Source organism: Lycorma delicatula, chromosome 2 (assembly GCF_047948215.1).
Source record: "Lycorma delicatula isolate Av1 chromosome 2, ASM4794821v1, whole genome shotgun sequence".
Taxonomy (NCBI): Eukaryota; Metazoa; Arthropoda; class Insecta; order Hemiptera; family Fulgoridae; genus Lycorma; species Lycorma delicatula.
In genome coordinates, this window is record NC_134456.1 from 117,021,657 (window position 1) to 117,033,528 (window position 11,872).

At 30.7% G+C, this 11,872-nt stretch overlaps 1 non-coding gene across 1 annotated transcript; it reads right to left on the minus strand.

Annotated features, from left to right (window-relative positions):
* Nucleotides 1-10,977: 10,977 nt before the first annotated feature.
* Nucleotides 10,978-11,050, minus strand: TRNAV-AAC (transfer RNA valine (anticodon AAC)). The gene has a single exon. It is a non-coding gene; the product is annotated as a tRNA-Val (tRNA).
* Between the last annotated feature and the right edge of the window lie 822 nt (nucleotides 11,051-11,872).

The window sequence follows — 11,872 nt, forward strand, 5'->3', positions numbered from 1 at the left end:
GAAAGAATCATTAAAGTTCACGGACTAAAATGAAACATTACATAAGTAAAACGCTTATATGATTGTAAATGAAAGCCTGACGTTCGTAAAGCAAAAGTTTTGAAACCGGTTAATATAATTCAATTAAGAATAATTGTAAAACAGAGTTGAAATTAAAAAAATAATTTTACAACTTTTTATACCTTATTTCTCATGAAATGTATAAAATAACGTCAATTACTGAGTAAAATAAAAATATTATTTTATTTTGACATTTGAGGTCTCGGGATCCAAAAGATTGAAATTCCAATCTTTTAAGCAATATGTTTAATTGCGATTATCGTTTTAGACACAAAACCGCGGGTCGATTTCACTTAGGGGACCTTACCTTGTATTTTACACATTAGTATTATATTTTTAACCCTAAAATTTTACGTCCGGGCAAGTTAAAATATTTTATAGAAACTTGTGTCTCTATTAAAAACATTTGACGTTTTCCTTTAACTTCGAATCATTAATAACTGTCATTACAATACATAGTAAGTGCATTTCCGGGAAAATACTTGTTAATATATTTTTTCGTCCCTCCATGGAAATTTTAATAACCTGCATATTTTTCTGTAAACTATATACCAATGAAGAGTGTGAAGTAATTTTTCGAAATTTCACAGCCAAAAAAAGTAATCATAATTAAAATTTGTATATTTAACATTAATTAGAAGAGGTTAGCGAGCGTAGGGTATGTTTGGTTAGGTTATCTTAATATATGTACTATATACATACAATTCGTCAGTACACAAATTCGTACGTATTTCAATATTATTTAACCAAACACGACCTAAGCAAGCTTCGCTGACTGACCTCGTCTAATTAAGTTAAATATACTAATTATATACAACCAGATATTACGCTAAAGTATAATGATTTGGGAAAAAAAGTTTGGCTGTGGAATTCCATAAAAGTATCGACTAGGAAAAAGGGAGTAGCTTTTATTTTTAATACTTTTTTTTTATAACAATTGTTATTTAATCAGGTTTCTTATGTTTTATCGTTTTGAGTTTTTTAATTGTCCAGTTTGTCCGAATAATTTTGAATCAGTTCTTCAAAATTTAATTTTTCACAAAAGAAAAACATGAAATTAAGAAAAAAACCAGAAAAAAGAGCGAAGAGAAAAAAAATTAATTGTCTTAAGTAAAGCTAATAGAATTGGTATTTATACAGTCAAATTTTGGTTGTGTATACTAGACATAAACGACGCACTCAAGTTAGTATATAGTAACCGAATTCTTTTTCTCCTAATATCAATGAAAAATTACTATTATTATGCTTTTCACAATTGTAAATTGTGCCCCAACAAAGTACTTCATTAATTTTATAAATAAAATTGTTCACGGTACATTTTTGGAATTTTCACAACCAAAATTTTATTAAGGTTAATTACACGAGGTTAGCGACTGAAACGAGCGTTAGGTTACGTTTGGTAAAGTTATGTTGATATCAAACGAAGTTCAGTACTGCATAAATAACGTATATTGCAGTTAAGATAACCTAACTTGCGCACCTAAGCTTAACCTAACTTAATTTAGTCTTAAGTGAATCTAAGACGTCGAGACGTTATTGGCGTCAGACACAAAAATGAGATCTGTTCGAATTAATGCTTCAACACATTAGTGAGTTTTTCCTGTCGAATAATACTGGTTATGCCTACCCTAGTTTTCGGCTTTGAAATTCCGAACAAGTACCTTGTTCATTAATCTTTATTGACAAAAATTTCAATACCTTTCAGATACGCTATGAAGAAATTAAAAAAAATTTCTCTCTTCTTCTGCAGTTAATTTAAAAATGTGATAACTGTGGATTCTATCTTACTCAGACTGCAATAGTATTTCTTTTTTAATTTAAACATTTTTTGTATTCTGATTTAAAAAGTCGCACAGAATATTTATAATAAAACATAATGCTACAATTTAATTTTAAAACAACCTTAAAATGTAAATATTTCTATATCTTATGACTAAAATCAAATTTGTGTATTGTACGCATTCCCAAGATAAAATAAATTTGTAGTTTTACTTTTTTTGCACTGCCAAAAAAATAAGTAAACTGGTACCATAAACTGGTAATTAAAATATTACGATTTTATTTATTTTGTGAAAAGCTATGGAAAATAAATAATTATATTAAAATAATTATTTTTTATGCAAATATGATTATGTATGTTTCATTGTTAGATTATCTATTCGCTAAATTTTATGAAGTAAACAAATAGAAAAAAAGCTCGATTGTTTCTGATGCGTGGCTTAACGCACAGCTTAATTTAAAATATCTATCATTTTATTTAAATATAATATTTTTTTATTATTTTTAATTCAATGATTCTAACTAAAGCGCGCGCACATACCGTATTTAATTCGCGCGGGTGTGGCTGTATAATAGAGTAAATTTCGCTTATATGATCGGCAGACTGGTGTAGCCGCGAGGCTGAAAGCACCAGTTACCGAATCGAACGGGCGATGAAGTTCGAGACCAAGCCACACTGCGCTACTTTTTTACACTTAAAACATTATTCATTTATTTAATTCTACTGCTCATCTGTAACGTCACATCATATCACGAATACAACAGCATTTTTTTGGAGTAGAGGTGCGATTTTGCAAAAGGTTTTTTGCTAATATAATTATTTTTCAATTATTAACAAATGTGGTAAGAAAAATATGACCTTAATTAGGCGTAATCTCGAGATACTGAGGGTGACCTTGCTGTACAGCCTCACCCCTTGAACTTTTAAGATGAAAATTTAATGGCATCAATGCCCCATATATAGAAATATTCTGCCCAAGTTTGGTCAAAATTAGTCCAATAGTGCTGGAGGTATAAGGTTATGTAGAGGCCAACACCGAACACGCGTACAGTTTTTTGCGTTCCTTCGATAACAAAAAGTCAAGATCCGGCGAAAACCACATACACCCAAATTGGAATGATTCCAATACTTTCCCTTCTAGAGCTATATCTCTGCTATAGCACTACCTGGACGGGAATGTAAAATTAAGTGAAATTTTTTATCAAAAAACAATTTACAGTAATTTATTATCTTTAATTCGTAATAATAACAATAATATAATTTTTTTTCCTAATGTGTACGTGTCAATTTGTTCAACTAGTGAGCAATAAGCAACTTATTCACGGTCCAATGAGATGAAGATGATATGTATGGTATGTAAATGAGATATAGTATTGTACAGACTCAGGCCGACAATTCCTGAGACGTGTAGTTAATTGAATCCCAACCCCCAAAGTACACCGGTATCCACTATCTAGTATTCAAATCCGTATGAGAGCAACTACCTTTTACATGGTCTGATCTGACGAATTAACCATCAGACTATCCTGATGGGCATTATTCTATTTAATTTAAATTTATTAATTAGTATAAAGAAATATGATAAAACTTGATCAATATATTAACTCGCTTTCAAAATATGTAAAAATTTTAGCCTTTTGGAGCTATTTGAAGAGTTATATTTCCACTAATTCTACACCATCAAAAAAGGTGCTGCATAACTTACTCCCGAAGGATTGTCTATAATAAATTTTTACATAATTTTTAAAGCGAGTCGTTAATAGTTTTAAAAAATTATACGCAATCAGTATTTGTTAACTGACAAATAATACAACTAAAAATACTTCAACTGACAGTTATTATTGACCAGTTTAAATTCATTTTCTTGTATGTCATTTTCTTACCGTTTTTGTGGCTAGCTGTAATAATTAAAATTTTCCAGAATTCTCCTTCTCGTATCCATTACAAAAGTGTGAAAATAACGTTATACAATACCAAATAAAACAAATAAATAATTAAGCGTAATTTTATTTGACACATAAACACACGTGCACGCTCTCGTACATAAAAAGGTAATATTTATAAGATTAAATTAAATATTTTATTCGGTTGGTAGAATGTCAGCTTGATGATCTAGTTCATTTTCATCTGGTCCTTCCCACAATTTATTCCAAGACTACTTATTCAATAAAAAATATGAAAAGAGATCTGCTCTTTTTGCATTTTCTTAAGATACAGGTAAAAAATAATTTTAAATATCTTTCCACAACTAATAGAACAGCAGCTGCATTATGACGCTGTATTTTTTTTAAATATTTCATAGTAAATAAATTTTATTTTGTTTTAATCTGATATTTAACGTCGCCAATAATGGAAATAAAAGTTTTTTTTTAGTTTAATGCTGATGATGTGGCCAAAGTGTCAAATTAAATCTACATTTAGGACAAAAGGGGTGAGATTTGGGGGATTTTTACGGTGGAATGTCTTTTTCTGTCCGTAAGATATAGTTAGAATGTCAATTTTAAAGGAAATAGAAAAATTTTTTATTTGTGAAAAATCCTACATTTATCAGGATTCGAACCCGTAATCTTCAAATGAAATACATAGACGCTACAAAATGACATCGGGTGGTAAAGTTGCTCACAATATAATAGTAAAATCTTAATTATCTACTAAACTTCATTTATTCCTAAATATATTTGTATTAATTAATTTAATTTGCGTTTTAAAAATATGTAGGCTTAATAATACATTCGATTTTACGATGCAGTCATTTTATTTGAAATAAAACTAAAGGGAAATTTAATTACAAGGGAATATTTTAGTGAAATTAAACTCATTTTTATGCTGAAAAAGTGGATCAATCGTGAAGGCTTGCGCAACACACATTCACACATATACAAAGATACATATCCAAATATGTGCTATCAATGCACGCTTTAAAAACAAAGCTATCTCAATTGAAAGTATAAAATATATATACTCTAGTGCAGTAAAAATCAATAGCTGGATGTAACCAAAGCTCCAAATAAATAAAAGAGTAGCATATTAGTACTGTTCTGCACATGATGTTCTTATTAACATCATTTTTATGCCAATAGTCCTAAACTTACATAAAAATATTTTATATTAATATAGAGCTCATATTAATCAGTAAGATGTTTTGCTAATTGATATTAAACCTAAATAGATAGGTTTAATATCAATTAGCAAAATATTAAAATAATATTAGCAAAATTATTAATAATTAATATAATAATAATTATTAATATTAGCAAAATATTAAAATAATATTTAATATTTTATGATAATATATAATAGTGTAATATAATAATATTAATAATTAATAACAGCTCTTTAAGATGTCAAAACAAATACATAAAAAACGTTTTTATTTAAGCTATATTTAACCAAGTATAAAACTTATTGAACTTGAATGATAGGTACCATGACTACCACATTCCTTACAACGATTTTAATGTTTTTTATGAAATTGGAAAAGTTGATTGTTATTTGAAAATAATTCTTTTCTTATTCTTAACAGCTTCGGTAAACTTTTATTCAAAATTATTGCAATAATTTCTTTCACTATAAATTTATTTATATTGGAATATTGCATATAATAATATTGTATAAAGAGGAAGAGGGTTTTTGTCTGTTTGGGATAAACAAAAAGCTACTCGATCAATCGCAACAAGATTTTTATCCATGTTTCTTGACATTACTGAGAAGGTTTTTGGATACATTTCATGTCGAAAAATTTCGAAAAAAGTATATATATATACTGTATATGCAGTAATGAAGATTTTCCGGTTTTAGAACAAACTTTAATGAACTGAATTAATGATTTCTGAACTGTGAGTCTCTATCACTGTTTGAGATGGGTTTGAACTGAATGATTCGAATCGATCGAACGAAAAATATTACAAAAGTAATAGAATTAAATTTATGCTAATTAAAATGATATTAAATAAGTTAAAAAAAATAAAAAAAATAATGAGCTTCCCGTGGGAGACTAGACCAATCATCACCATCAACTGGTAACAAACGGGGTGCCCCTGGGGCGCTGTTTGGAAGTGCAATGGGATGATCTTATAATCTTTGCAAACAATTGTCCGATTTTCAAAATTCAAACGGAGTAATTGTTAATAGGTTGAAAGCTAAATTTTGCTTCCATCAGGTACACTTTCAATCTAATAGATCACAGTTACTCGGAAATGTATAAATATATATAAAAAGTTTGTCTTTTTATTTGTTTGTTATCGCATCACGTGAGAACCAACCGATCGCTTACTTTAAAATTTGCAGGATACATTCGTGTTATCCCAGGGAAGGTTTGAAGCCATCAACCGAGATCCCAGCTCCCCTGAAGGTAAGAATATTATTTCTTCGCCCCCAAGGAGGTGCAGTTGCGAATCGAAGATATTCATTCATTAAGGAAGAAATAGATAAATCCTTTTACTTCATTATTATACTTCTGCCACCAAGGCAAAGAAATAAGTTATAAATCTTTCGTCGTCAAACGTGTGTGGGTACTTTAGTTACCATAGATACTAATATTCAATCTTTTGTAATTTATTTCCTTTTTCAGGTTTTTATAAAGCCTGAATACTGTAATTATTATTTATCAGTATTATTCTCACAACTATGAGGATAAAATACAGTGCGGGGGTCAAGGGAGTAAAGCCCTCTGCGTAGATGGGAATGACGACCAAAGCAAGGTCTGCGGATGTCCAGGGCGCCGAACCCCCGGAAGATTGGGAATGGTGAACAAGCGAGCTCTGCGGCCATGGGGTAGGTCCTTCGGCTCCGGCAAGCCCCGATGAACTCCTGACTTGGCTCCGGGATTTGCCTAGACTTACCTGAACCCCGAGAATCCAGGTTCTTGCTAAACTGGCCGGCTAGTTATAAAAATTTGAATTTTACAATATCAACAAAAAAAAACCAGTATTAAAATGGCGTCAATAAATCTCTTATATAGTTACATAAATTCTTTTATTTCTAAATATTATTTTTTTTTTAAATCAAAATTCAAATCTTTATTTTTCGAAAACATTTTGAGTTTAATGTATTAAACTATTTGAAAAAAGAGTATTTTTGAACATATTTTGAATATGTGAATGCAAATTTGACACAATTATAATTTAAAGTAGTTTTTTCTGGGTACAACCTTCAAAATTAAGCGAAAATTTGTTTTAATCGGTAAGCAGAAAAGCGTAACAGCGGATATGTATAAATTTAAACATCCAGGACATATGTATGAATCCCCAGAGGTATAGTTTATATAGGTTAAGAAAACATGGTCCAAAATACCTAAGTCAGAATTGTTCGCTAAAAACAGTTGAAAATATTCACATTGAATTCGCTTTCCATAGTCTGCCACCAATAACTTTTGAACCGCTTTCACCTTATACGGGATGAAACTGAGGTTCTTACGAACTTTCTTGTGTGCATTTGCAACTCCGATGTTTTTAAGTTGGGAAAACCTTTGCATGGACTTGTTGGAACTATGTTGAATAGATGTTGATATATCTTGCAGTTTTTCTTTACCGAGAGGGCTAAAGAGATAGATAATAGTAATTATCTACCGCTTTAGCCCTCATAATCTTTCACCAACCTCGCATCTCTAGATTATCGCTCTTATAATATGTCGATTAGGAATCGGTATACCTAGAAATCTAAAGGAAAACTGGATTTTCACTTTCATGTCACAGAAGACATATTCAATGAGAAATGCTCGCTGTTCTAAAGTTAACACCGTTCTGGGCGCACACGGAAAGACACGGTTCAAAAGCGACGAACCCATAATGAACAAATAAGAATCAGACTCACCTTCTCACCTCAAGGTTGTCATCCTGACTGCCTCGCGGCATATCGCGGAATATCTAAGGAGAATGAATGTCCTTAAACTAATTTCATCTTGCAACTGGGGTGCGGATAAATCCATTATCCTGAACACGTACAGAAACATTGTTCTTTCAAAGTTAGAATACGGGTCTGTACTATATGACTCCGCGCATAATTGATCCTTTGCACAACACCTGCATTCAGGTGTCAATAGGTGCATTCGCCACTTCCCCTATACCAAGCTTACTGGTGGAATCTGATGAACCCCCATTGGGTTACAGGAGGAAATACAAGACCATCACACAGGCGATCAACTGCTCATGGCAAATGACCAGACACGCTCGCCCTTCGCTACTTGAAGGAAGGACGTCCTTACCGCAGTCTTTCAGGCTCAGGCTGCTTCGCTATCTCCAAGAACTAGATCTGCCTGCCCCGAAGATCATTGAAAAGGGAATAGGATGCGGTACCCCTTGGTTACGCGCGTCTCCAGAGATCGTGCATTTACAATCTGGAAGTCGTGAACGGGACACGGGTTTCCAGTCTGTTAGAGACCAATTTAACAATATGGGCAAGACGTACAATGGGTACACTCTAATCTACACAGACGGGTCTGTCTCGGCCGATGGATGTGGCTGTTCTGTTGTTCTTCCTGACACCGATATATATAAACTTAATGCCTGTTCTTCTGTGTTCTTTTGCGAGGCCTTTGCGATTTACTCCGCCTAGCGATGTAGCGATGACAGCTTCCGAGTAATTACAGACTCTAGGAGTGTACTTGAGAGCTTGAGCTGCAAACGTTATGAATCCATCGTCCAGATTATTCATGATATTCTTTCAAGGATAAATAAGACTGTGGTACTGGTATGGGTCCCTGGCCATTGTGGCATCCTCGGGAACGAACGGACCGATGAGGCTGCCAAGAGTGCTGCAATAAATGGCATCCGAGTACAATCGACATGCGAGAGAAACTTCATGAGATCAATCCGTGTAAAATTACGGGCTCAGTGGAATAGATTCTGGCTGCTGAGTCCTCCCACGGCATTACACAACATCCGGGAGAATGTGATCGAAAAACCTCCATCCCCGGGCAACAGAAGAGACCAAGTCATCTTAACTCGGCTAAGGATTGGACACACCAGGCTTACCCACGCTCACCTACTTGGCTCTCCTCAGAAGATCTGTGAGGCTTGCAAGGTCAAATGGTCCGTGCACCACCTGCTCGTTGATTGCCCAATCTTTGAAACCATCTTAAAAAGCTTAGACCTGGGTTTGGATATGATATTTCTATTAAACCAGAACGAGGGTATAAAACGTCTGTTGCGGTTCGTCTCCTACAGTGAACTGAAGAATACTATTTAGTGATTTGTCTGATTTATGTATTTTATTTTGTATTTATTATTGTCACTTGTCTCTGTTTGTTATTTATTGTTCCTATTTCTTTTTGTTCTTTATGATTTTTGTTGTTTTTTTAATAATAGTTCATGTGTTACTGTAGTCGCTAATGACTATAATTGTTGATGCAACTATAAATAAAAGCATTAAAAAATAAATAAAATAAAATATTAATAAAAAAAAATTTAGAAAAAATTTAAGAGTTACTTTTGTGGCAAACAATTTCTTAAAGTAAAACTTACTTATCACAAAATTGTTGAAGTCAGAAGTAGACATCGCTACACTTATGTAAAATTAGTGACTATGATCACTGTACAAGGCCATCTATCTGGCTCTGATATTCAGGTAGCATTTTATATAGACTAAAGGCTATAAAACGTATGAAAGAAAAATATAATGATTTAAAAATCCCAGGAAAGCACATAAAAATTATAAGATTAAACAAAATTGATAAGATGTGATGATAATATTTTGTTTTTCGAAAACTAGAAATTCATTATAAGAAATTCTGAACGCTGTAAATTCATATGAATAAGAATAAATAACAGGAAAACAAACACAACAAAATAAGAGAAAAGCGAAAATACTGGTGCGTTAAATATTGAAATATTTTTTATATACGTAGTAAAATTTAAAGAAAGGGATTAAGCTAATGAACACAAGAAAGGGAACACTTTTGTAAGAAAAAAGTGTAGTATTAAATATAGATCTATGAAGCTATGCTTCACATCCATTCATGAAATCATACATTTCAGAGATCCTTAAAAATATATGAAATATGTGTGAATGGAATATAGAAGCTATAATTTGACAGCAAATCATGGAAAATAGAAATGCCAAAAAAGAAAATTGAAAAAAGACTTTTGAAATATAGTTTCTGAAAAGTACAATGAAAATTAATTGTGTTGATAAGGTTTAAAATGAATACCCGTTGACAAATTGGAGAAAAATATCGAATGGCGAATTACAAGAAAAATAACTAGGTGGGCACTTCGTGTATTACAGTTATTAAATTGTTAACGGAAGGAGTTATAGAAGATAAAAACTATAGAGTAAAACAGAATATAATACTTAAAATTAATAACTAAGACATATAATGTAAAAAATTTATTAGAATTAAGAATTAGCGCAGAATAAAAAGAAATGAGCTATACAATAAAACTATCTTTTCTGTCATCAACTTGACTGATTTGATGACAGGAAAAAAAGGTAAAGTAAATGGGCAACATTTTTTCTTAATATACTCAAACATTTCTTTTTTATACCCACTGGAATAAAAACCCTTTTTCAAAATTTTGGTTCTAATTACCTGTGGGATCTAAGGCAAGAAAGTAAAAAAGTGTTCAACTTAGATTTCTGTTTAATCTGATGTAGACAAATTGACACAAAAATAGACAAACAAAAAATTTGACCCATTAATTTATTTCGATATTTCAAACTACATATTTGCAAATATAATCTTATTTTAATTCAATTACTTTACAGATTTCAATAACATCCCAAAATATTTGCAGATACATTTTTATGACAAGGTAGCTAAACTGTGTTATATTTTTTCGCGAGTTGTGTACGCAGGTTTCATTTAGTATAAATTATTCACCAAAATTATTTTAAGAGTTCAGAAACACTCATTAGCATTTATAAAATTCAAATGCTAGTATTTTGTTTTTTTCATATATGATTTTTTTTTTTTTAAACTTAAGGGCATTGCACGATACATGAAATACCTTACATAATTAACAATTTTATTTAATGAAATACTTGTCTTTAATTATTATTACATATGACTTGTATATATACTCAATACTAAATTTCAAAAAAATTAACATAGCAAGTAAACAAAAAATAAAATACAAATAAATACATTATTAAATCAATCAATATTTTGTAAATTTTTAATTAAAAAAGAAAAAAAAAATTGTTTCCGCCCAGGATCGAACTGGGGACCTTCTGCGTGTTAGGCAGACGTGATAACCGCTACACCACGGAAACCTACAACTCTCTTAATAAAAACGCATATACTTTAATCAACAAAAAAGATAAAATGCCATCACAAGTGAATTTTATATATTTGTGTATTTACTTTACCAAAGTTAACTTCATTTAATCTTAACATAGAGAACATAAAAATATTTTTATCTTTCAAGTTAAAAATTTAAGAAAAAATCATAAATACCTATTTACTTGAATATTATAAAGATTCGGTACCCTTTTTCCATATTATAATTTTTGATTATCCATTAATACATATTTTTACGATTTTAAGATTCTTGATCCTAATCGAACATAATTTTTTTTTACTTTATAAATAATTTAGTCCATGAGCTCGAAACTTGTGTCTTAGAGTATGAAATGGAAATTTTGTTATGTATGATTCCGGGGTGAAAGACCGAGATGATTTTACTCCGCCAAAACTTTAATATTTTTAATTATACTATAACTAAAAGTAAAAAACGTTGTAATATATTTATTACTGAAGAGAATTAGAGAATGTATAATGACGTTTTATAAGAAACTCAAATAAACCTTTTTATAAAAAAGGATTTTATATATATATATATATATATTTTTTTTTTTTTTCTTACCAAGGAAGATCGTAATCTTCGGGAAAAATAAAAGTTTTTAAATAAAAATAAAAGACGTTTGCAAATTTTACAGAATTTCAGTTTACATATTTTTTTTTACTTTTTAAAATATGATGAATAAGAAATTTAGGGAGAATACAATTTCTTAAAAACAGAGAAATTCCAGTTAAACAAATCACAAAAACTGTTATACTGTAATATACATTAATCATAACTTTCGTTGTGTGAA